Raw genomic sequence first — 26,703 nt, 5'->3', positions numbered from 1 at the left:
CCTCCTCTTCTAAAGTCATTGCCACGAACAGAAGCATCCCTGTTAAGTGCAAGCTCGGTATCTAATAACTAGAAATTTCTCAATAGATTGTAGGTATCCTTAAAGCTCAAACACTGTTGACCCACAAGCATTAATAGAACGTGTTCCCATTTAACATTTCATTAAAACCTCCTGACAATATATGAAGTAGGTGTTTTTTTTAATGTCATTTTATAGCTGAGCCTCAGAAAAGGGTCTTGCTTAGACACACAGTTGGTCAGTGCCAGAAAAAAGTTCTTTTTTTAAATTTAATTTTATTATGTTATGTTCCTGGATCTCTGCCAGAACATCTAGGTGGGGCCAGGGGTGGACATTTGCCTAAAGTTTTGTAGACAGGTCAGTTAAAGTTCGGGGTGAAATTTGGTGTGGACACTCTGGCTGCCCTCATTTTGAGATTCACAGTGGCAGGTGTTATGGACTGAATTGTGCCTCCTCCCCCTCCCCCCTGCCCAATTTTCATATACTGAAGCCCCAGCCCCCCATAGGACTGTATTTGAAGATGGGGCCTTTAAGAGAGTAATTAGGGTTAAGTAAGGTCGTAAGAATGAGGCCCTAATGCAATAGGACTGGGATCCTTAAGGATCCAGGAAGAGACGCCAGTGATGCATGTACATAATGGAAAGGCCATGTGAGGACACCGTGAGAAGGTAGCCATCTGCAAGCCAGGAGCCAACCTTGCCAGCACCTTGATCTTGGACTTCCGGCCTCTAGAATGGAGGAAAAAAACACGTTTCTGTCATTGAAGCCACTCAGTCTATGGAATTCCGTTAGGCAGCCTGAGCTCATACGGCAGAAGGTTGTGGTTATTGCCACCCAGAGCCCAGTGGCTGGGGGAATAAGGGAAGCTGGAATAATGTTTTCCTTTGCCTCTGCAATTGTTCTTGGAACAAAGGAGAAAAGCAGAAAGAAGGGGGGGGAGGGAGGTGATCACAAAGCAGAAAGGGGACAGAATGGAGAGGGAAGGAAGGAAAGGAGAGGGGTTTTTAGAAGCAGGGGGGAGTGCCTGGCACATAATAGCAGCTCAGCAAACTCTTAGGTGAATGGATCGGGAGATAGACAGTTGGATGATCCTGTCATGCATTCCAGTCGTGAACTTTTCACAACGTCAGGTACTGGGTGTAGACTCACAGATTGCAGGGAGACAGCTGAGGAGAACAGCTTCTGCTTGGTTATTGCAAGGAAAAGAAATTGTCACGTGCCTTTTTTATCTGTCACTATCGTTGTCACACACTACTTTGTTAAATTCTACAAAGTTCCACTTGCTAATGATTATTTACAGATGAGATGTGTAAGTATGTGCCCATTTGTCGGATGAGAAAACTGAGATCGCCCAAGGTCACAGAGGACCTGGATTCTGAGTCTGGAGCCCATTCCCTCAGCATGAGTGCTGTGATTAACACCAGTGAGATTGGAAGGACAGCAGAGGAGAGGCCCACAGCCCGCTAGGTTTCTGTTTCTCCACCTCCTGCCCGTATGACCCGGACCAAGTTGTCCAACCTGTCCGAGCCTCACAGAGGTGAGTGAGGCCTCAGCGAGGTAAGGGGGAAGTGCTCCGTGAATGCGAGCCATAGGGAACAAACCCTCTCTTTGTCTCTCCAATATCCTGTTTTCTGGGCTTGAAACTAAGGCCCATCACTCCTATCTTCAAAGATCACGTTGAATGAAATGAGATAACACAGGAGGATCCTCAGGATTGCGCCTGGCACATAATAGATGTTCAGTTGGTGATGACCGTGATAATTATTGCCGGTGTCCTCCTAAGTACCATGTGGATGAGAGGTTCTTCAATTGGGGAATCTCTTCCATCGGTCAGAGGCCAAGCGGATGGCTTTCTGGTCTCTTCCACCCCAGGCTGCAGTTGGGAAAAGGCCAGCAGCCAAGGGAGGTGACGGCCGGGGGCTCGGAGCCACCCCGGGGACCACCCCTGCTCCTCAGAAGGTGAAGACATGGCTGGCCCGACCAAGTGGTGCAAAGTGAAAAGTGGGCATGTGCGACAGTAACAGCATCTATCGTCATTTCTGCGTCAGGAGGTCAGCCGGCTTCATACAGCGTGCTGCTGCCAGAGCGGTCTTTGTTTAGGAATTAATTAGGACCAGCAGAGAACTGCTGCCTCTGCAGATTTTGGTGTCTGGAAGTTATAAAAAGCAGATGGATTTTAAACAAATGTGTTTTTCACCCTTTACCACTGTGTGAAAGGGTACGTATCTGAGCAGGGGTGCGGGGAGACGGGCGTTGAAAAGGAACACCTGGGCCTTCCTGCCCATCCCACTTCCTCGAGTCGGTGTGCACGGCCCATCCTTTCAGCTGCTGCATTTGGGGCGGGGGTAACGTTTCGGTATTAATAATAGCATAGTCTTGGGAGTCTTTTATGTGCCAGGCACAGGACCTTATCTAATCTGTTCATAACAGCCTTTTTTTTTTTTAAAGATTTTATTTATTTGTCAGAGAGAGTGAGCAAACAAGGAGGGGGAGTGGCAGGCAGAGGGAGAAGCAGGCTCCCCGCTGAGCAAGGACCACCCCCCCCCCCCCAACACGGGACTTGATCCCAGGATCCTGGAATCTTGACTTGAGGTGAAGGCAGATGCTTAACCGACTGAGTCACCCAGGCGTCCCTGTAACTGCCTTTTATATGTGAGAAAACCAAGACTCAGGAGGGGCACACTCTTTGGTTAGAAGTGATGGAGCTCAGGCTTGAACCCTGGGTTGTGACAGGCCAAGGTCTGTGCCTCTAGCTTTTCTGCTATAGCAGAACCTCCTCATCTTCCCAATAAAATGTTCCGAGTAACCATTTGAAAGCGTCTGTTAAAATCTGAGTGAGGATTTGCAAAGAGTGGATCTTGCAAACCACAGGGATTCTCATGTGGGGGACAGTGAGGACCATTGATGCTTTCATGAATCAACTCTATGTTGACATAGAAGTTACCCTCAATGAATGCGTTGCACCTTATGAATACTACTACTACTACTAATAATAATAATGCTAGCTAATATTTATACAGTACTTTGACAGTTTTAAGACAATAATCACACATCAACTGATGCATTTTATCTTCAGAACCATTCTTCATTATTTAGGCATTGATATTGTAGCTGTTGTTATTAGTATCAATAGCCCTGGTGGAAGCCTAGAAAGGTTTATCAGGTCTAAGATCACATAGCAACTCAATAGTAAAGCCAAACCTCCTTTTACCAACTATCTCAGCATCCCCTGGGGATCATTAAAAGGTTAGGGATGCCCTGAGGTGGCAAGTGGAGAAGAGCTCAAGTCAGAGAAGCACAGAAAATCATGGCATATTAGAGGTACAAGGAAATTTGAAGATCTATGCTTATAAGACCCTTATTTTTTTTAAGATTTTATTTATTTATTTGACAGAGAGAGAGCACAAGTAGGCAGAGTGGCAGGCAGAGGGAGAGGGAGAAGCAGACTCGCCGCTGAGCAGGGAGCCTGATTCAGGGCTCCATCCCAGGACCCTGGGATCACGACCTGAGCTGAAGGCAGACGCTTAACCGACTAAGCACCCCGGGTGTCCCAAGACCGTCATTTTTAAAATGATGAAAACCAGTGCCCATTGATGGGAACTCACTTCTTTAAATTCACACAGCAAGTTAGTGTGACATTGAGGATAAAAAACGGATATGTTTGCATGTAAATCCCAGATTTATATTACCTCTACTTATGACTTTGGATGAGTTGATTTATTTCAGCCTCTGTTTTCCCTTGTGTAAAATAGAGAGAACACTACTGAATGGGAGAAGGATTCAGTGAGATGATGTGTAGAATGCATATCACAGAGCATGTGCCCACTAAATGAAAGCCGTTGGGACAGTAGATGAGGAGAAAGACACAGGGCCTGGGGGCTAGACAGGCCTGAGTTCCTCTCCAAGCTCCTCGGTCATTAACTATGTGATCTTTGGAAAACGACTCAAATCCTCCTAACCTCAGTTTCCGTCTATAAAAATTGGAATGGTTTATATCGACACCATTTTGTTTGTTTTGTGTATTGAAAATAATCTGTGGTAGAGATCAGCCCAGAGCCTTGCCCCCAGTGAACCTCAGCTCTTATGGGTCCCAGTGTGTTCTACTCTTCCCATTCCATGGTTTTCTTTCTCAGCTAGATGTTCTCCAGGCAAACAAAGAACACCCACAGCTCCTTCCTTGAAGCACCACTGTTGACATTTTTCTTTTGGGTATTGGAACTAAGAAGCAGTTCTGGAACCCAGCCATTTCTATAAAAATCTTCCCAGCTTGGTGGAGTTTTGTGTCCCCTCCAAGCACAGAGCTGGAGGGAAAAGATGGCATTAAGTGTAATTAAATATGCACTCCTTCCTTTGGGGAATGCATTGGGGGGATTTGTCTTTAAAGTGTCATTCTTGTAGCAAAGACACCTGTTATGCTAATGGTGCTGTGTTAGTCTCTCAACTGGGGGCCTGGATGTTTTCTTAGCTGAGTTACTGTGAATACATTATACCCCATGCCACACCCCACGGTCTAGCATCTTTTGCTTTTTCTCAGATGTAAGCACCTTGGATTCTTAATTTGGCCTCCGTAATGAGGCACATGGCTGGGAGAAGTGCTTAAGTTAGTCCCCTCATTGGAGAAAATACCTGTTGGGGGAAGACTGGAAGGAAAGCAAACATTTATGGGGCAATTGCCATGCACCAGGTGTCATGCTGAATGCACAACTGTGCTCTGCTGTTTAATCTCACTATGGCAATGCAGGGTAGGCATTTGTATTATTTTACAGTTAAAGGAACTAAAGCTCAGAGAGGCTACAATTTAGTTATTTATCCAACTACTATTTCTTGAACACCCACCCACCATGTCAAGTATTGTCTTAGACCCCTAGAATTGTGTGATCTAGACTGTAGTGTTTACCAGCCAGAGGCTGACTTGAGATTGTGGCCCCAGGGACATTAAGCAACTTGTCTGAGTTGACACTATAGGAACTGGCAGAGCTGGGATTCAAACCTAGGCCTGTCAGAGTCTTGTTTTGAACTCCTTGAAACAAGGAGGCTTAGAGCTTATTCATTCACCACTTCAACATTCATGGGACATCTCCTATGCACAAAGCCCTGTGGTGAGCCCTGCAGGAGGTTCCAAGATGAAGGCTTCTGTGTCTTCGGGTAGGATTGTTGTGTAAAATATTCAGGGAAGATGAGGTGGCACCATGTCAGAGGCACAGGCCGGAGACAGGGGGAACACAGAGGAAGAAGAGGTCACTTCCAGCTGGAGGGATCAGGGGAAGCTTCCTAGAGGAAGAGAAAATTGATCCAGGTCTTAAAATGTGGCATGGATGGGGACATCAGTAATTTACAACTTTGTGTCTTAGTCAAGATCTCTTGGCAGTAGATGATATTAGCAAGACTCTGGGGTCAGGGATATATTTCACACTCGCTTTCCAAGAGCTTAGTAGATTCCTAGCATCCGACTCAGCACCAGTTTACCTGGTACCCCTGGTACCGACTACTCTGTCCCACAACAAAGGCTGGGGACTGATCAACACAGGTAAACAGACATGGCTCCTGCCCACAGAAAACTCCCAGAGAGGGAAGGGAATACTGAAGTCATTCTTAGTTAATTCAGGAAAGACTTGGCGGAGGAGGATGAATGTAAGTGTAGAAAGGAACCTTGTGAATGATCTATTCCAGTACGTTTCAACATTTTACACCAGAAACCTTTGATCAAATGAAATGTTGTATGAATGCCTAATACACCAACGTGGATCTGCTGTGGCTGGGAGCTTGGAGGAGTTGAGGAGGGAGACAGGATCTGTTTGTTGCAGTTTCCCCCTACATACCACCAAAGTTCTGCACTAGTGATCATGGCTTGAAAACCACTTAACCCCTTCTACCCCACATCATGGAACAGATGGAGGGACTGTGTTCTGAGAGAGGAATTCCTCAAGGCCAGAGTCAGTGAACAAGCCGAAGCCAAGAACCAGCTATCTGGTATTCTATCCCAAGGCTTTCTACACCACCATGGAGAGAAGCGATTAGTTTTTGTTTGTGTGTTTTTTAACTTTTTATTTTGACACAATTTTAGGTTTACAAAAGAATTTGTGAGGAAAGTACAGAGAATCCCCATATACCCTTTAGCCAGCTTCCCCTCCTGTCAATATCTTTCTTAACCATGGGGCGTTTTTCAAAACTGTGGCATTAACATTGATGCAACACTGTTAGCTAAACATTTTATTCCTTTGGCCTGAATTTTTTCACTGATACTCCTTTTCTGTTCCAGAATCCAATCCTGGGTACCATACCGCCTTTAGTTTTCCTGTCTCCTTTGTTTCTTCTTCCTCAGGCTTTTCTTGCTTATCACCTTGATATTTTTGAAAAGTAGCAGTCAGGTATTTTGTAGGATGTCCCTCAATTTGGGTTCGTCTGATGCTTTGTCATAATTAGACTGAGATTATAAATTCAGAGGAAGAACACCACAAACATGAAGTTGCCTTCCAGCATCACCATATCAGGAGATACGTGCTATCAATAAGACTTAGGACAGATCATGTTAATGTGGTGTCTGCCAAGTTTCTCCACTCTGAAGTTTTTCTTTTTCCGTACCCTGTTAGAAGCAAGGTACTAAGTCCAGCATGCACAAGGAGCAGGGGATTAAGATCTGCCTCCGGGAGGGAAGTGTGCCAAAGAATGTGTGAATGTTTGTTGAAACCACCACTGTCATTAATAAATATTTGGGAGAGAGACGTTGAGACTCTGCAAATATCCTGTTTCTTCGTAAGGTTTTACCCACTCATTTTAGCATTCATCAGTGATCTTGCTTGCAGTGATGTATTACTGCAGTGGAGAAAAGGGATCTTAAAACAAAACAAAAACAGAAACATAAAGAAAAAAAAAAGGAGACAGGAAAGGGAGAAGAGAAAAGGTACACACTAAAGCCAACCTCTTTTCTAGGTGGTAGACTGAGGTCAGGGTAGGCGTCTGCGAGAAAGGGGCTGCACGGTCCTCACCAGTTTGCTGACCTCATTCTAACATAGGGGCATTTTAATTGACATCACCATAGCACTGTCGGTAACCGTCACACTCGGAGGCCCAGGGAGGCTCTTTTTAACTCTATTAGGGAAAGATCAGTGTGGATCAGTGCAAGAACACCTAACTTGCCCCATTTTCCCCCAGGTTTTATCTTAAAATATACCTAGCTGAGGAAGTGGGTAAAGATATGTCTCTTAAGCTGATAGTTTCTATGCTTCTGTATGCGTGTGTTGTATGTTACGTGCATGCTTCCTTGTTGCTTTGAACATGGCATTTGGGGAGGAAGGGCATTACAGATCCTTCCTTTTCCTCTATCTTAGCTTTGGGCAGTCACTTAGAACAGCTTGAACTGTTGGCAAGTTTCCATAAGATTTCAATGGCAAAATTGACTGCCTTGAAGCTCAAGGATGGGCAAGTGCAGGAACATGTATACACCGCCCATGCCTGGCACACCTTGGGGGTATCTGGTGTGGGTCACTGGGAGTTAAGCATGTTAGATTAGCTCGTTGAGCCCTTAGAGCAAATCTCATGGAAGAGGTGGCCTTTGAGATGGTTCTTGAAAGATTGAGGTTAACAGGAGGTATTCCAGATGGAAATTAGCATGCAAGAACCTCAGGATATTAGGAAATTTCCTACCCATTAAAATAGTAGGGGAATTCTTACCCATGTTACTTAGAATTATTTCTAATTCTGAAGAACTGTTGTATAGGGATGTGGCTACTTGCATCAACAGAGTAATCAAGCACTTGAATATTTTGTCTGTATCTTTAACATCTCAGAATGCCAACACAGTATTAGTAATTGCTTCTTAATTGGTTCGTGGGTTGGTTGGTCCGCTGGTTGGTAGCTCGAGGCCCATTCAGAGACTCTGTCTCATTATTATTTGAACTTTATAGCAGACACCATTGGGGTCCAGCTCAGATCCCCTTTGCACTAACCCTTTGCATGAATGCTGGCCTATCTTCGTGTTGCCAGCACCTGTGACACTGGCTAAAGTCTCTGTGGCAGCTTGGTGCTTTTCTGCCCACCCTTGAGCCGGCTAGAGTGCCATAGCACATTGGACCTCCAGCGGTAGCTCTTAACTGATGATTGTGGGTGGGGGGGTTGGTTAATACGTACCCCACGACCCTAGCCACCCTAGCAGGATAAACCTCTCTCCTGTTGCCCACTGTAACATCTGACTGGCGTAATAAACCATCCCTCATTGGCTTCCTTCCCTTCCCTGCCTCATTCCCCCATCTCCTACCATTGTTTCCCTATAATCCCATTGCAGACAAGCATATATGCTCAAATCCTTGCTTTCCAAATTTCTTCTGGAGAAAGACAAACTGAAATGAGCTGCTTTTATGGCCTGTTGGCCCAGGAAGTTTGGGCGCAGAAGAGAAAAAAAAAAAATGACCTAAACTTCTAGTTGGTTCAGAAACATCTACTGGAAAAACAGAGCCAAACACTGTCACTATCTGAGCCTATATTCCTTACGCATAAGGGGAGAGATTGGCTCAGATGTTGCCAAAGTCCTTCCCAAAGTTTTCATTCTGAAGTTTCAATTCCTGAACACCTTGATTTCTCCCATGTGTATGATTTTTGGGAATTTACTTAATGTGTTTTAAGGAAATCTGTATGCTTTCTGCCTACCAATTCCCATTTTTAAGATGAACTCTTTAGTGTAACACATCTAGGATTAGGGAAGTTTGGATGTCCTGTTTTCTAAGAGCACTGGTCTTGGGCTTTGGCTGTAAACCCAGAATATAGGAAGGCTAGTTGTATTGCCTTACCCCATTTCCCCACCCCCCAGTCTTTCTTTGTCTTTCTTCCTGCACTAACTTTTCCATTTGCACACATGGAAGAGGGCAGTCCTGAGCTTGAAGGCTCTGACCTATTTTTTTCTTACTGAATAAAATAATAGGTACCATTTTCTGAGAGCATGGTACATACCAGGCAGTATGCCAAGTGTTTTCCATACATTATCTTGTTTGTTTCTACAACAGCCCTCTGTGGAAGGTACTGTTATTGTTTTATCATGAGGGAGCTAGGCTTGGGAGAGATGGTGCAGTTGTCGAAGTTCAGGTGGCTGTTAATGGTAAAGCCAGGATTTGAATCCAGGCTTGCCTGGATTGAAATCCTGTGTTTTACTCATTACCTGCTTCTCTATGTGATGAAATTCAGTAGGTGTAACTGGAAAGACCTCTGTGCACTTCAAAACATTATTCATAAGTAAATGAGGAAGACGTGTAGGGTGCGTGTGCAGAAGGGGGCAGAGAAATGACTCAGCAGCAACTAGGAAAAGCAGATGTGGATTTTAGTGGATGATAAGCTGAGTGAAGTAACGGTGTTCAACAACAACAACTTTCTTTTTTTTGACTTCGATTTCATCAATAAAAGGGTCTCACCTAGAACAAGGTTATTCTGATTTTGGTTAGTCATTTCCTGGGATATTGTGCTTAGTTGTGGTATTATCCTTAAAAAAATCATGATGAGAAATGAGTGTGCCCAGGGAAGATTAACCACAGGGTAGAGAAAGCCTTCAAAACCATATTACCATGATTCTGAAAATAACTGGGAAGAATTGGCCTGGAGAAGAGAACACTTGGGGATCTTGGTGGGGATTATTATTTCAAATCCTAAATACATCTTAAGGAGAGGTGGGAGTTAAATTTGTCCTGTGTGGCCTTAGGACATAACAAGCAATGGGGAGAAAGCCACATGGCAGCTGATTCTAGGTCTATTTTAAAAAGACACAATAACAAAAGTACCCAAAATTGGAATAGGATATTTCAAGAAGTGGTGTTTTCTCCACTGTGCCTATGTTAGGATTTTTTTTTTTTTTTTAATTTGCAAGTGATATAAATCCAACTCAAACTGGCTAAAGGACAAATAAGGTCTTTAATTCCTCAAGGAACTGAAGTACCTAAGGCTACCTTTAGTGCAGGAATGGTTAGATCAAAATGTCCACACAACATCGTCAGGAATACGTCTCTGTTCCTTCACTCTGGTTTCCTCTGGGTAGGTTTCATTCTTGGGGAAACTCTCCCCAGGTCATGATAAGATTATTTGATACTTTAGCATCCCAGGGAAGGAAAGAGGATTTTTCTTATTTTTAACCAAAGTGTCTGGGAAGACTGTCATTTCTCATGTGTCCCATTCCGTGTTAGTTTTCTATTGGTGCTGTTAATAAATTACCACAAGTTTAGTGACCTAAAACGACACAGATCTATTATTTTTCAATTCTGTAGTTCATACATTGAGATGTTTCTCAGTGGGCTGTCATCACTATCAATGGCAGGGCTGTGTTCCTTCCAGGGGCTTTAGGGGAGAATGTGTCCTTGCCTTTCCATCCGTACAGGCTGCCCACTTTCTTTGATTTGTGGCCTCTTCTTCCATCTACGAAACCAATACAAGTGAGCTGAGTTCTTCTCAGACCACATCATTCTTACTTCTTCTTCTGTCTCCCTCTTCCATTTATAACGACACTTGTGTTTATACTGGGCTCATCTGTATGATCAAGGACCACTTGCCCATCAGAAAATTAACTGATTAGAAGCTTTAGTTCCATCTGCAACATTAATTCTCCTTTGCCATGTAACCTAACATATTCACAGGTTCCAGGGATAAAGACACGAGCATCTTTGGGGCATTATTCTGCCTACCACAAACCCCAGATAAGTCATGTGATGAGCCAATTGGTCAACCCTGGGTTGGGTGGCCACTCCTGAACCCAGACTCGGGTAATCCAGAGCCAGACCACATATATCAAAAGTGTTGAAGAGGTTATCATTTAGTCTCTCAAAGGAAAAGTAGGTCCTTGTTACAAAAGAAGAGGAAAGAGATGCTAAGGAGATGCTAAAAAAAATCAACCACAGTGTGGGGTGGGGTAACCAATAGTAGGTAAGGGATGAAATTAGGGATTTTTAAAGTTTCTGTTTGTTTGTTTTTGTATTCTGATGTTTGGAGATCATATCCTAGCTCTATGCCTAGCACCAGCAACAGCAAATAACTGATCCTAATGACATAAATTCTATTCTCTATTCCTAGATGAGGCCCTGGGAATCCCTAGGCCCAGATTTACTATCTTGTTTCTGTGGTTTCCTGGTTCCTAGATGATGAAATCAACTAGTGAGAGTCACGGGAGACATTTTAGGAGAAGTGTTGTAGTATTTTTTTACCCAGATTTTAGAGTCCCAAGTGTTTAAGCAAAAGGCTAGGATAATGCTGATCAAAAAAAAAGTTGATATAATACTTTTCTAAGAAATAAAGAATGCTATCTCCCTCTCCCAGGAAGGGTATTTTTAAGGACATATCCTAAAAGATTTCATGAAAGTCTTCAGCAAAGTAATTCCAAAGGGAAAAAGTTCTCTAGAGGAGGAGGAAGAAGAAGAAGGAGGAGAAGGAGAGGAAGAAGAGTAGGAGGAGGAGGAGGAGGAGAAGAACCGAACAAAAACAATAACCTTCCCTTCCAAACTTTGTTTTAACAAAAGCAAAAAGTACGGGGTTGCCTGTAACTGAACATTTTCCCCTCCTTGCCTGCTGCTAGCTAAAATTGGATGGAACCATGAAATCCTAACCAATTTCAATCCACCACAGGTGCCTTGAGTGATACATTTCCAGTCAAATGCACACTTTAGGGCTACAGATGGTGGAAGAGATAGAAAGCAGATGTAAGAATGAGGAGATAGTCATGGGAGACATTTTAAAAGAAGTAGTGTGGTATTACTTTTTATTTCTGACTTACCAGTCCACAGTGTTTAAGAGGAAGCTTGGCTGGGCACTTACTGAGAAAACCTTTGCCTATATAGACAACTCCTGAATAAATTAGGCACTATGAAAGTGGCATCCAGTCCTGCATATACACACCCACATGCTTTGAGGCTCTGTAAGGTCTTTTAAGCCCAAATCAGTTTAATGGATGAGCTGCCTTAGCAATACCTAAAGTTTGGGGACTCGGTGGGGGTGCTGTCCCTGGTGCTGAAAATTCATATTCCCCAAACTGCTGTACTACTTAGCCTGATTTCAGCTGAAGAACTCAGCCTCAACGTATCTTGGTTCCTATTTGTGATCAAAGGCCAACCTCGCATTCTGCCTTTATAACTAAGTGAAAAAGTCCATGGTTCCTTCTTATCCCTCTCAAATGTGACTTTTTTTGTCACCGGAATGGAAGCTTTTTGAAAGTAGAGACTCGGTTGTATTTACCGTTCTGTCCATAGTCTCTAAATAACATCTCATTCATACTAAACACTTGCTAAATTTGGGTCAGAGGGATTGACTAATCATATGGTCCTCATGTTTCCACTCACTGGAAAAACACACACACACATATACATACACACAAAATTGGAAGAGTTATAGAGTATTTCTATAGCACATTTTGTAATATATGGGATATTTTCAAAATCACTCTTTCCAGCTGATTTAATCTATATAGTCTTTGTGCATCTGTGTCTAGCTCTGTGTCTGGAAGGCACAAGGTGGGTGCCCAGTATTTTTCATTGAACTGAACTAGGTTAATTTTACAGATTAAAAAACTAAAGTTCAGAGAGAAATGGATGGACCAAGGTCATACAGTTAGTTAATGGTGGGAAACCGTGACATTCCCTTTATCTCCACCTACACAGTGTCACTCTCCAGACCTTTCAATTCCCTCACTTGGTGACTACATTTAAAGACCACATCAAGAAATCACAATTCCTGGCCTTTTTTTTTTTTTTTTCCTTCTCAATAACATTGATGTTTCCCTGCCAGCAGGTAGGAGGTGGATCCCTGATATACAGATTCTGACAAGTTTGGGGAAATTTACTTATGTGCTAAGAGATATGATGTATATTACCAAGAAGTGAGGTTTGGATCTGAAACCACGTGGCTTTGGATCTTTCCTCAATCTTGGCAATTATTTGCCAGGAGGTAGATTGGGATGATGATATGAACTTCTAATGATGGGTCCTTAGAAGAATAGCAGGAATTCCCTCACCCTTTCTTCACATGGTGACTTGCTCAGAGGAGCCCAGAGTCCAGCACATGTAAGGGTTGACAGGGGCAGAATCCCTGCCATCTCACTGCTCTGCACCCATGTGTCCTGTTGAAGGAGCGGGTGGTTTTAAAGTTGTGTTGTGGTCCTCAGGGATAAAGTTAGGCTGTGCCTAACTCCCTTCCCCCAAGCCCACGAGAGTTTCAAAATCATACCTTGGGGAGAAAGGAAAATGGTAGGGGCTAGTGAGAGAAGAAAGGAAGTAGAAGAGGCTATGAGATAAAGAGGTAGAAAGCTTTTGTTGAGCATCTACTCTGCACCTACATCTGCACCTGCACCCCATCCTGCACCTGCACCTGCACCTCAGGTGCACCCACCTGATCTAAAAGTCATCACTTTTCCATTCATTGTTTCAGTAATTTGCATCTGACGAAAAGCAAGGATGAATAAATGATGTCTTTCAATCTCTCCAGTGGTCTAAGATTCAGTATATACTTTATATGTAAAGAAACTGAGCAGCAGAGAAATGAAGCACAGGACAGCTAAGAGAAGGACTTTGGAGGGTGAGAGCTACATTGATAATTTCACCCAGGGAGGCTCTCAAAGGCACTGGGAAGGTGAAGGGCTGAAGAGGAAAGTGTCCTTCATGGGTAGTCATGCTAATATATATGTGGGATCTAGTTTTATTATTTTTATCATTTTATATCAGAGAAAACAAAGGAATGGAAACTTGAAATGCCTTGTCCAAAGTCACACATTCATTAATTCATTGATTCTACTTATATTGAGTGTCTACTCTGGGCAAAAAGTGAAATAGACAATCCTTACCTCTTAAGGATCTGCTTGTTTGGCATTTACCTTTTTTGTCTGGCCAGCATTCTCTGGATTAAAGGATGGTGGATGTGAGTGAGGTGGAGAACAGAGGGGAGCAAATAAAGGTGTTCCAGGCAGAGGGCTCAGCACATGCCGATGCACAGAGGCTTCAAGATCTGAGGGCACAGCACTTTTTTGGGAGCGGAAGTGATGTGTTGTGACTGAGACACAGGTTGTTTGGGGAAGCATTGTGGGCGGTAAGGGTAGAGAAGTCTGATGCTAAAGACTTGGATTTTTATTCTGCTGGCTCTGTAGAAGCAGCAGGTATTTATAAGCAAGCAGAGAATGGGCTTTAGAAACAAGAGTGCAAAGTGGTGGAGCGGGGAGGCGGGCTCCGGGCTTCTCATGGTCCTCTGTGAATTCTTGCGGCTACAGTCCAGCCACCTCCCCTGCTGAAAGCTGTAGCAAAGACAATGACCAGGCAGGTGCTTCCAAATGAGCAGGGAAAGGGAACAAACGAGTAACCCAGTTTGAGTCTGAGTTGTGGTTGAGAGGCTGAGCTGCGTGGTAACAATTTGCAACATTAAATTGAATTGAGTCTGATTGGCTGGAAAGCACTTGGCCTACATTAATGCCGGAGGAGACTCTCTGGGTCTGATTAAGCTGCAGATTTTCCTGGGCCCTCTCCTGGTGATCCATCATTATTCATGTCAGCACCAGGCCTGTCAGCCTCCCTCCACCACCAAAATTAATGAATTGAACTCCATGACCCACACATTTGATGGGATGAGTCTCTCTAAGTCAGTGCAAGGCCATGGGGATGGGCCATAATTGTTTCTTCCTTCTTCCCTCAAAGGTGTAGCTAAGTCACTCCCCGTTCTTCCCTTTACCTTGCTCAGCTGCTGAGCTGGCATCATGAGCAGGGACAACGGAATCCAGGATTAAAGCACCAGGAATACCTAGAAACTGAGAATTGCAATAGTCTTTGGAGAGGTAGTCAGCTGTATCCCCACTGCAGAGCTGGGAAAAATGAGGCTGGCCCTGTGTCCTACAATGAGAAAAGAAGGAACGGGGACTAAAACACATCTCCCCTTTTCTCTGACTTCCTGTACTCCTTTCTATCTTGAACTCCTCCCCTGGACTGCTATTTTGCTCCTCATTTCCTCTATTTTCTGAGGGGAAAGAGGTGTATCACATGCCCCAGTTTGCCAGTGGGGCCAACATTCGGCATCTCTGTTTCCCCTCTGTACTCTCTGACTCTGACATCAAAGACAAAATTTCCTGTGATTGCTGCTCTCATAGGGAGAAAAAATGAAAAAAAGACATTAAATTGCATTTTGGACCTAGAAAGAAACTTAGAGGTCACCTTCAGTTCCACCTACAGCATCCTTGTCAAGAGATCTTCAGGGTAACTTGCATAGCTCCAGTTCCAGGGAGCTTACTACTTCCTAAGGCAGTCTTTCTATTTCTGGACAGTTTTGCCTATTTAGAAAGACCTCTTTATTTTGACCTAAATTTTGCGTTCATATATTTTCCACTCTTTGGTCATAGTTCTGCCATTTCTAGCAGTGAAACATAAATCTATTTTTTCTTCCATGTGGGTTTCCTTTGGATCCTTTGAGCTACTTCTCATGCTTTTATGCCCTGAAAGTCGCTCCCGTGTTTGACTCATTACTAAGATATTAAATCCATATAATAATTCAGGACCAGCATTTTCTGCAACAAAATGGAATGGGATGGAATAGATAGAAAGGGGAATATCAGAATGCATTGCAGAAAGTGAGGACAAGCCTTGTTTCTGAAATTTTGATGTTTGTATGTGTGTGTGTATGTGAGCATGTGGACTGAGTCCCATTGAAAACTGTTTTCTTCCTTGTCTTGACTGTGGTGGATAATGCTGCAATGAGCATAATAAGGGTCCAGATAATTCTTTGAGATGGTGATTTCCTTCCCTTTGGATATGAACCCAGAAATAGGATCACTGGGTGATATGGTACTTCTTTTTGTGATTTTTTGAGAAACCTCTCTACTATTTTCCATAATGGCTGCACCAATTCATATTCTCACCAATAGTATGCAGAGAAGCGGTCTTAAATATGTATAATATTACTTGTCATTTATATCTCAATGAAGCTGGGGAAAAAAAAGGAAAAATGTTTTCTTACCATGAGTGGTACTATAAAAGGATTCCAAGGAGTATTGTTCAAAGTCTTCCCTTTTTTCAAGCTAAAACTTTGTGAACTCTGTTCCATTCAGGTTTATAGATGACTATTCATCAACAATTACTTAACCTCTCTGAACCTCAATCTCCCCATCTCTAGCACGCAGAGAAAGTGGGATGTGTTCTGTCTTCTTCACAACATCAAGTAGGATGTTGAATGTGAAACTAATTTAGAAAGGGAGAGGGAGGATCTGAGTTTCGGTAGCGGTGGTGGGATGGTAGTAGTCATGAGAGAAACAGTATTACCATTTTCTCTTCTTTCTTCTCCCCTTACTTCTTCCCCTTTTTTACTTCTCCCTTTTTGTGCTAGTTTAGCACCGTCTAGAGTTCCCATTATATCAGAATCAAGGGACATCATAATACAGTGAGATGAACTTGGGCTTTGTGTACACACCAAGCTAAGTTCGAATCCAACCCCTTTCACTCATTAGTTGGATGACCTTGACAAGTCTTTGAGCCTCTCTAAGCCTCAGCTGCTTTACCTTTACCATGGAAATCCCAACACATAGCCTGTGGTAAGGTTTCACAGCTGACTGAGTTATCTACCATGCATGCAAGACGTGCAGTAGAACTCAGTGGATGAGAGCTCCCTTTATCCTCTCCCACCCACTCCCCACCTCCCCATCTTAGAAAGGCTCTTGTGCATAGGCGGAAACCAGTCTCTTCCCTCAGGATTGGGCTGAGTTCACACTCACCAACGGGGAAGGGAGATGTTTCTGAATCTCTCCAAGAGGGTTGGTTTATTTTGTTTGTTTGTTTGTTTGTTTTGGTGATAAAGTTTCTCCTTCGTGCCCTTCTGGAAACGGTGCCCTTTCTGGGGCTTGTGCCTCAGGCTGAGCAGCAAACACCTCAGAATTCCAGGAGTTTGTGCTGCTCCATTTTCCTAGCAGCCTCTGCACAAGGAATGGGGGCTGGGTTCCCTGGAAGGCATGGGACGAGGAAGCACAGGACTGTCACAGGAGGTCTGGGTGAGGCTGGCCCTTGACCCCCGTGTCTTCATTTCCCCATTGTCCAGTCGAGAAACTGATCTTCTCTGCTTGCCTTCCTCACACGCAGGGCGTGGGCATCAATGAAATTGAGAATGAGGCAATGTTTTGTTAGTGATCCAAGTGCGAGGATTTTCTTTATGTGGACATCATTTTAATTCAGACCAAATTTTTTTTTTTTTTTTCTTGGAGAGATGGCCATCTCTAGATGTATGCTTCCAAAGAAGTACTTGTTTCCTGCCATGAGCTGTGTCTTTACCACATCTGGGCTCGAGCTTAATCCCAGCCAGGAGCCTGTCAACCCTGCCCTTCAGCGCGGACTCGCCGTGGAGGGCCCCAGCCAGACACAGCTGTAGAGGATGCTGAGCTGCCTTCCTCCTCCCCTCTCCTTGCTCAGTGTAACTTTCAAGCACCATGGAGATTCTCTTTCTCATGCATTCTCTGCTCCAGCAAAATTTGGCTCCTCCATATTCTCCCAACACACCTTATAGCTCCAGCCTTCTTCCTGCATTTTGCTCACACTGTTCTGTTTTTTGAGAGGCAGGGAAGGGGCTTTCCTTCACCACAATGGATAGATATATCTCAGAAACCTCTTCTGATACCCCTTCTCAGATTGTTCCAGCTACAAGTAAAGAATCTGGGTTCTAACAACCTGGGTTTAAATCCCAGCTTTAAATCCCAGTTTAAATCCCAGTGATCCCAGTGGATCACTGCAAGACCATAGGCTACTTCTGAGCCAGTGTCCTCATCTGTAAAATGGATAAAAGCCCAGTAGTCTCAGAAGGGAACCGTGAGGGTTTAATGTGATGCTGTGCCTAAAATGCTTTAGTGCCTGGTGGGCATTCGATATAAGTTCCGTGAGGGGCAAGAATTGTCTTGTTTCCTGTTGCATCCCAGCCCTAGCACTAGGCTTGGCACACAGTAGGCATCTGATACGTATACACAAATTAACTGAATTAATCAAAAATGTAAATGATCTCCCTCCCATCCTTCCTCTGAATGCAGAGAAGGGGACTTTTTATAATCAATCTCAACCCTAAATTGTCCTCACCAATTAGTATGTGTCTCGAAATGTGGAGATGCCCAGTCAGTCAGTTCTGGGCCCCCAACCTCTGCAGCCAGAGTAACTCCAATTACTTGTTTAATAATCGTTAAGATTCTGGCATGAGCTAGGATTTCATTTCAAGAGTGTTTCTCAGCTACATATACATAACTAGCTTCTTCATATCAGTACTTTTTGAAAGACGGGTCAAAACCATTTAATGGGTTGTAGAACACTAAGTGGCTCACAGCAAGTATTTTTATTTAAAGATTTTATTTATTTATTTGACAGAGAGTGAGCATGCACAAGCAAGGGGAGCAGGAGAGGGAGAAGCAGGCTCCCCACTGAGCGGGGAGCCCGATGTGGGGCTCGGTCCCAGGACCCTGGGATCATGACCTGAGCCAAAGGCAGACGCTTAATGACTGAGCCACCCGGGTGCCCCCCACAGCAAGTATTTTTAAGAGAAATGAAAGAGAATGTAAGAGAATAGAATGGAATTAAATAGGAAATAATAGAACAGACTGCAATGGAAAGGAACAAAATAGACCAGAATGGAATGAAATAGGATAGAGGAGGATAGAAAGTGACAGACTGGAATCCAAAAAAAAAAAAGGAATGGGATGGAACAGAATGTACTGGAATATAACAGAATAGAGTGGATTAGAATAGATTTTGGCATACAGCCATTATAGTAAAGGCAAGTATTTTTGTGTGTGTGAATCTTTTAGGTCAGATATATGTGTGTGTGTGTGTGTGTGTTTATTATTATGTTATGTTAATCACCATACATTGCATCATTAGTTTTTGATGTAGTGTTCCATGATTCATTGTTTGCTTATAACACCCAGTGCTCCATGCAGAATGTGCCCTCTTTAATACCCATCACCAGGCCAACCCATCCTCCCACCCCCCTCCCCTCTAGAACCCTCAGTTTGTTTCTCAGAGTCCATAGTCTCTCATGGTTCATCTCCCCCTCCGATTTTCTCCCCTTCATTCTTCCCCTCCTGCTATCTTTTTCTTCTTTTTTTTTTTTTTTTAACATATAATGTATTATTTGTTTCAGAGGTACAGGTCTGTGATTCAACAGTCTTGCACAATTCACAGCGCTCACCATAGCACATACCCTCCCCAATGTCCATCACCCAGCCACCCCATCCCTCCCACCCCCCACCACTCCAGCAACCCTCAGTTTGTTTCCTGAGATTAAGAATTCCTCATATCAGTGAGGTCACATGATAGATGCCTTTCTCTGATTGACTTATTTCGCTCAGCATAACACTCTCCAGTTCTATCCACGTCGTTGCAAATGGCAAGATTTCATTCCTTTTGATGGCTGCATAATATTCCATTGTATATATATACCACATCTTCTTTATCCATTCATTTGTCGATGGACATCTTGGCTCTTTCCACAGTTTGGCTACGGTGGACATTGCTGCTGTAAACATCAGGGTGCACGTACCCCTTCGGATCCCTACATTTGTATCTTTGGGGTAAATACCCAGTAGTGCAATTGCTGGATCATATGGTAGCTCTCTTTTCAACTTTTTGAGGAACCTCCATACTGTTTTCCAGAGTGGCTGCACCAGCTTGCATTCCCACCAACAGTGTAGGAGGGTTCCCCTTTCTCCGCATCCCCGCTAACATCTGTCGTTTCCTGACTTGTTAATTTTAGCCATTCCGACTGGTGTGAGGTGATATCTCATTGAGGTTTTGATTTGGATTTCCCTGATGCCGAGTGATGTTGAACACTTTTTCATGTGTCTGTTGGCCATTTGGATGTCTTCTTTGGAAAAATGTCTGTTCATGTCTTCTGCCCATTTCTTGACTGGATTATTTGTTCTTTGGGTGTTGAGTTTGATAAGTTCTTTATAGATTTTGGATACTAGCCCTTTATCTGATATGTCATTTGCAAATATCTTCTTCCATTCTGTCGGTTGTCTTTTGGTTTTGTTGACTGTTTCTTTTGCTGTGCAAAAACTTTTTATGTTGATGAGGTCCCAATAGTTCATTTTTGCCCTTGCTTCCCTTGCCTTTGGCGATGTTTCTAGGAAGAAGTTGCTGCGGCTGAGGTCAAAGAGGTTGCTGGCTGTGCTCTCCTTTAGGATTTTGATGGACTCCTGTCTCACATTGAGGTCTTTCAACCATTTTGAGTCTATTTTTGTTTGTGATGTAAGGAAATGGTCCAGTTTCATTCTTCTGCATGTGGCTGTCCAATTTTCCCAACACCATTTGTTGAAGAGACTGTCTTTTTTCCATTGGACATTCTTTCCTGCTTTGTGGAAGATGAGTTGACCATAGAGTTGAGGGTCCATTTCTGGGCTCTCTATTCTGTTCCATTGATCTATGTGTCTGTTTTTGTGCCAGTAGCATACTGTCTTGATGATGACAGCTTTGTAATAGAGCTGGAAGTCCGGAATTGTGATGCCACCAGCTTTGTTTTTCTTTTTCAACATTCCTCTGGCTATTTGAGGTCTTTTCTGGTTCCATACAAATTTTAGGATTATTTGTTCCATTTCTTTGAAAAAAGTGGATGGTATTTTGATGGGAATTGCATTGAATGTGTAGACTGCTCTAGGTAGCATTGACATCTTCACAGTATTTGTTCTTCCAATCCATGAGCATGGAACATTTTTCCATTTGTGTCTTCCTCAATTTCTTTCATGAGTCTTTTACAGTTTTCTGAGTACGGATCCTTTGCCTCTTTGGTTATATTTATTCCTAGGTATCTTATGGTTTTGGGTGCAATTGTAAATGGGATCAACTCCTTAATTTCTCTTTCTTCTGTCTTGTTGTTGGTGTATAGGAATGCCACTGATTTCTGTGCATTGATTTTATATCCTGGCACTTTACTGAATTCCTGTATGAGTTCTAGCAGTTTTGGGGTGGAGTCTTTTGGATTTTCCACATAAAGTATCATATCATCTGCAAAGAGTGAGAGTTTGACTTCTTCTTTGCCAATTTGGATGCCTTTTCTTTCTTTTTGTTGTCTGATTGCTGTGGCTAGGACTTCTAGAACTATGTTGAACAGCAGTGGTGATAGTGGACATCCCTGCCGTGTTCCTGACCTTAGGGGGAAAGCTGTCAGTTTTTCCCCATTGAGAATGATATTCGCTGTGGGTTTTTCATAGATGGCTTTTATGATATTGAGGTATATACCCTCTATCCCTATACTCTGAAGAGTTTTGATCAAGAAACGATGCTGTACTTTGTCAAATGCTTTGTCTGCATATATCGAGAGGATCATATGGTTCTTGTTCTTTCTTTTATGAATGTATTATATCACATTGATTGATTTGTGGATGTTGAATCAACCTTGCAGCCCAGGGATAAATCCCACTTGGTCGTGGTGAATAATCCTTTTAATGTACTGTTGGATCCTATTGGCTAGTATTTTGGTGAGAATTTTTGCATCCATGTTCATCAAGGATATTGGTCTGTAATTTTCCTTTTTAATGGGGTCTTTGTCTGGTTTGGGGATCAAGGTAATGCTGGCCTCATAAAATGAGTTTGGAAGTTTTCCTTCCATTTCTATTTTTTGGAACAGTTTCAGAAGGATAGGTATTAATTCTTCTTTAAATGTTTGATAGAATTCCCCTGGGAAGCCATCTGGCCCTGGGCTTTTGTTTGTTGGGAGATTTTTGATGACTGCTTCAGTTTCCTTAGTGGGTATAGGTCTGTTCAGGTTTTCTATTTCTTCCTGGTTCAGTTTTGGTAGTTGATACATCTCTAGGAATGCATCCATTTCTTCCAGGTTATCTAATTTGCTGGCATAGAGTTGCTCATAATATGTTCTTATAATTGTTTGTATTTCTTTGGTGTTGGTTGTGATCTGTCCTCTTTCATTCATGATTTCATTTATTTGGGTCATTTCTCTTTTCTTTTTGATAAGTCTGGCCAGGGGTTTATCAGTCTTGTTAATTCTTTCAAAGAAGCAGCTCCTGGTTTCATTGATCTGTTCTACTGTTCTTTGGTTTCTATTTCATTGACTTCTGCTCTGATCTTTATTATTTCTCTTCTCCTGCTGGGTTTAGGCTTTATTTGCTGTTCTTTCTCCATCTCCTTTAGGTGTAGGGTTAGGTTGTGTATTTGAGACCTTTCTTGTTTCTTGAGATAGGCTTGTATTGCTATATACTTTCCTCTTAGGACTGCCTTTATTGTATCCCAGAGATTTTGAACAGTTGTGTTTTCATTTTCATTTGTTTACATGAATTTTTAAAATTCTTCTTTAATTTCCTGGTTGACCCACTCATTCTTTAGTAGGATGCTCTTTAGCCTCCATGTATTTGACTTCTTTCCGACTTTCGTCTTGTGATTGAGTTCTAGTTTCAAAGCATTGTGGTCTGAAAATATGCAGGGAATGATCCCATTCTTTTGGTACCGGTTGAGACCTGATTTGTGACCTAGGATGTGATCTATTCTGGAAAATGTTCCAAGGGCACTAGAGAAGAATGTGTATTCTGTTGCTTTGGGATGGAATGTTCTGAATATATCTGTGAAGTCCATTTGGTCCAGTGTGTCATTTAAAGTCTTTTTTTCCTTGTTGATCTTTTGCTTAGATGATCTGTCCACTTCAGTGAGGGGGGTGTTAAAGTCACCCACTATTGTTGTATTGTTGTCGATGTGTTTCTTTGCTTTTGTTATTAACTGCCTTATTTTTTTTTTTTTTTTAATTTTTTTTATTGTTATGTTAATCCCCATACATTACATCATTAGTTTTAGATATAGTGTTCCATGATTCATTGTTTGTGCATAACACCCAGTGCTCCATGCAGAACGTGCCCTCCTCAATACCCATCACCAGGCTAACCCATCCTCCCACCCCCCTCCCCTCTAGAACCCTCAGTTTGTTTTTCAGAGTCCATCGTCTCTCATGGTTCTTCTCCCCCTCCGATTTCCCCCCCTTCATTCTTCCCCTCCTGCTACATTCTTCTTCTTCTTTTTTTCTTTCTTAACATATATTGCATTATTTGTTTCAGAGGGACAGATCTGAGATTCAACAGTCTTGCACAATTCACAGCGCTTACCAGAACACATACCCTCCCCAGTGTCCATCACCCAGTCACCCCATCCCTCCCACCCCACCCCCCACTCCAGCAACCCTCAGTTTGTTTCCTGAGATTAAGAATTCCTCATATCAGTGAGGTCATATGATACATGTCTTTCTCTGTTTGACTTATTTCGCTCAGCATAATACCCTCCAGTTCCATCCACGTCGTTGCAAATGGCAAGATCTTATTCCTTTTGATGGCTGCATAATATTCCATTGTATATATATACCACATCTTCTTTAGCCATTCATCTGTTGATGGACATCTTGGCTCTTTCCACAGTTTGGCTATTGTGGACATTGCTGCTATAAACATCGGGGTGCACGTAGCCTTTCGGGTCCCTACTTTTGTATCTTTGGGGTAAATACCCAGTAGTGCAATTGCTGGATCATATGGTAGCTCTATTTTCAACTTTTTGAGGAACCTCCATACTGTTTTCCAGAGTGGCTGCACCAGCTTGCATTCCCACCAACAGTGTAGGAGGGTTCCCCTTTCTCCGCATCCCCGCCAACATCTGTCATTTCCTGACTTGTTAATTTTAGCCATTCTGACTGGTGTGAGGTGGTATCTCATTGAGGTTTTGATTTGGATTTCCCTGATGCCGAGCGACATTGAACACTTTTTCATGTGTCTGTTGGCCATTTGGATGTCTTCTTTGGAAATATGTCTGTTCATGTCTTCTGCCCATTTCTTGATTGGATTCTTTGTTCTTTTGGTGTTGAGTTTGATGAGTTCTTTATAGATTTTGGATACTAGCCCTTTATCTGATATGTCATTTGCAAATATCTTCTCCCATTCTGTCAGTTGTCTTTTGGTTTTGTTGACTGTTTCCTTTGCTTTGCAAAAGCTTTTTATCTTGATGAAGTCCCAATAGTTCATTTTTGCCCTTGCTTCCCTTGCCTTTGGCGATGTTTCTAGGAAGAAGTTGCTGCGGCTGAGGTCGAAGAGGTTGCTGCCTGTGTTCTCCTTTAGGATTTTGATGGACTCCTGTCTCACATTGAGGTCTTTCAACCATTTGGAGTCTATTTTTGTGTGTGGTGTAAGGAAATGGTCCAGTTTCATTCTTCTGCATGTGGCTGTCCAATTTTCCCAACACCATTTGTTGAAGAGACTGTCTTTTTTCCATTGGACATTCTTTCCTGCTTTGTCAAAGATTAGTTGACCATAGAGTTGAGGGTCCATTTCTGGGCTCTCTATTCTGTTCCATTGATCTATGTGTCTGTTTTTGTGCCAGTACCATACTGTCTTGATGATGACAGCTTTGTAGTAGAGCTGGAAGTCTGGAATTGTGATGCCGCCAGCTTTGCTTTTCTTTTTCAACATTCCTCTGGCTATGCGGGGTCTTTTCTGGTTCCATACAAATTTTAGGATGATTTGTTCCATTTCTTTGAAGAAAGTGGATGGTATTTTGATGGGGATTGCATTGAATGTGTAGATTGCTCTAGGTAGGATTGACATCTTCACAATATTTGTTCTTCCAATCCATGAGCATGGAACGTTTTTCCATTTCTTTGTGTCTTCCTCAATTTCTTTCATGAGTATTTTATAGTTTTCTGAGTACAGATCCTTTGCCTCTTTGGTTAGATTTATTCCTAGGTATCTTATGGTTTTGGGTGCAATTGTAAATGGGATCGACTCCTTAATTTCTCTTTCTTCTGACTTGTTGTTGGTGTATAGGAATGCCACTGACTTCTGTGCATTGATTTTATATCCTGCCACTTGACTGAATTCCTGTATGAGTTCTAGCAGTTTTGGGGTGGAGTCTTTGGGATTTTCCACATAAAGTATCATATCATCTGCAAAGAGTGAGAGTTTGACTTCTTCTTTGCCAATTTGGATGCCTTTTCTTTCTTTTTGTTGTCTGATTGCTGTGGCTAGGACTTCCAATACTATGTTGAATAGCAGTGGTGATAGTGGACATCCCTGCCGCGTTCCTGACCTTAGGGGGAAAGCTCTCAGTTTTTCCCCATTGAGAATGATATTCTCTGTGGGTTTTTCATAGATGGCTTTTATGATATTGAGGTATGTACCCTCTATGCCTATACTCTGAAGAGTTTTGATCAAGAAAGGATGCTGTACTTTGTCAAATGCTTTTTCTGCATCTATTGAGAGGATCATGTGATTCTTGTTTTTTCTTTTGTTAATGTATTGTATCACGTTGATTGATTTGCGGATGTTGAACCAACCTTGCAGCCCAGGGATAAATCCGACTTGGTCGTGGTGAATAATCCTTTTAATGTACTGTTGGATCCTATTGGCTAGTATTTTGGTGAGAATTTTTGCATCCATGTTCATCAGGGATATTGGTCTGTAATTCTCCTTTTTGATGGGGTCTTTGTCTGGTTTTGGGATCAAGGTAATGCTGGCCTCATAAAATGAGTTTGGAAGTTTTCCTTCCATTTCTATTTTTTGGAACAGTTTCAGAAGGATAGGTATTAATTCTTCTTGAAATGTTTGGTAGAATTCTCCTGGGAAGCCATCTGGCCCTGGGCTTTTGTGTTTTGGGAGATTTTTGATGACTGCTTCTATTTCCTTAGTGGTTATAGGTCTGTTCAGGTGTTCTATTTCTTCCTGGTTCAGTTTTGGTAGTTGATACATCTCTAGGAATGCATCCATTACTTCCAGGTTATCTAATTTGTTGGCATAGAGTTGCTCATAATATGTTCTTATAATTGTTTGTATTTCTTTGGTGTTGGTTGTGATGTCTCCTCTTTCATTCATGATTTTGTTGATTTGGGTCATTTCTCTTTTCTTATTGATAAGTCTGGCCAGGGGCTTATCAATCTTGTTAATTCTTTCAAAGAACCAGCTCCTAGTTTCGTTGATCTGTTCTACTGTTCTTTTGGTTTCTATTTCATTGATTTTTGCTCTGATCTTTATTATTTCTCTTCTCCTGCTGGGTTTAGGCTTTATTTGCTGTTCTTTCTCCAGCTCCTTTAGGTGTAGGGTTAGGTTGTGTACTTGAGACCTTTCTTGTTTCTTGAGAAAGGCTTGTATTGCTATATACTTTCCTCTTAGGACTGCCTTTGCTGTATCCCAAAGATTTTGAATAGTTGTGTTTTCATTTTCATTGGTTTCCATGAATTTTTTTAATTCTTCTTTAATTTCCTGGTTGACCCATTCATTCTTCAGTAGGATGCTCTTTAGCCTCCATGTATTTGAGTTCTTTCTGACTTTCCTCTTGTGATTGAGTTCTAGTTTCAAAGCATTGTGGTCTGAAAATAGGCAGGGGATGATCCCAATCTTCTGGTACCGGTTGAGACCTGATTTATGACCTAGGATGTGATCTATTCTGGAGAATGTTCCATGGGCACTAGAGAAGAATGTGTATTCCGTTGCTTTGGGATGGAATGTTCTGAATATGTCTGTGAAGTCCATTTGGTCCAGTGTGTCATTTAAAGTCTTTATTTCCTTGTTGATCTTTTGCTTAGACGATCTGTCCATTTCAGTGAGGGGGGTGTTAAAGTCCCCCACTATTATTGTATTGTTGTCGATGTGTTTCTTTGCTTTTGTTATTAATTGCTTTATATAATTGGCTGCTCCCATGTTAGGGGCATAGATATTTACAATTGTTAGATCTTCTTGTTGGATAGACCCTTTAAGTA

At 42.5% G+C, this 26,703-nt stretch overlaps 1 protein-coding gene across 5 annotated transcripts in view; it reads left to right on the top strand.

Moving 5' to 3' along the window:
* Positions 1-26,703, top strand: part of ASTN2 (astrotactin 2) — an 877,839-nt gene that overhangs the window by 137,240 nt on the left and 713,896 nt on the right. The gene's annotated exons all lie outside the window — the stretch shown is intronic.

This window comes from Phoca vitulina, unplaced genomic scaffold (assembly GCF_004348235.1).
Source record: "Phoca vitulina isolate PV1807 unplaced genomic scaffold, GSC_HSeal_1.0 scaffold21, whole genome shotgun sequence".
Taxonomy (NCBI): domain Eukaryota; kingdom Metazoa; phylum Chordata; class Mammalia; order Carnivora; family Phocidae; genus Phoca; species Phoca vitulina.
Note: the sequence above shows the minus strand (reverse complement) of the source record. Positions and strands in the feature narration are given on the sequence as shown.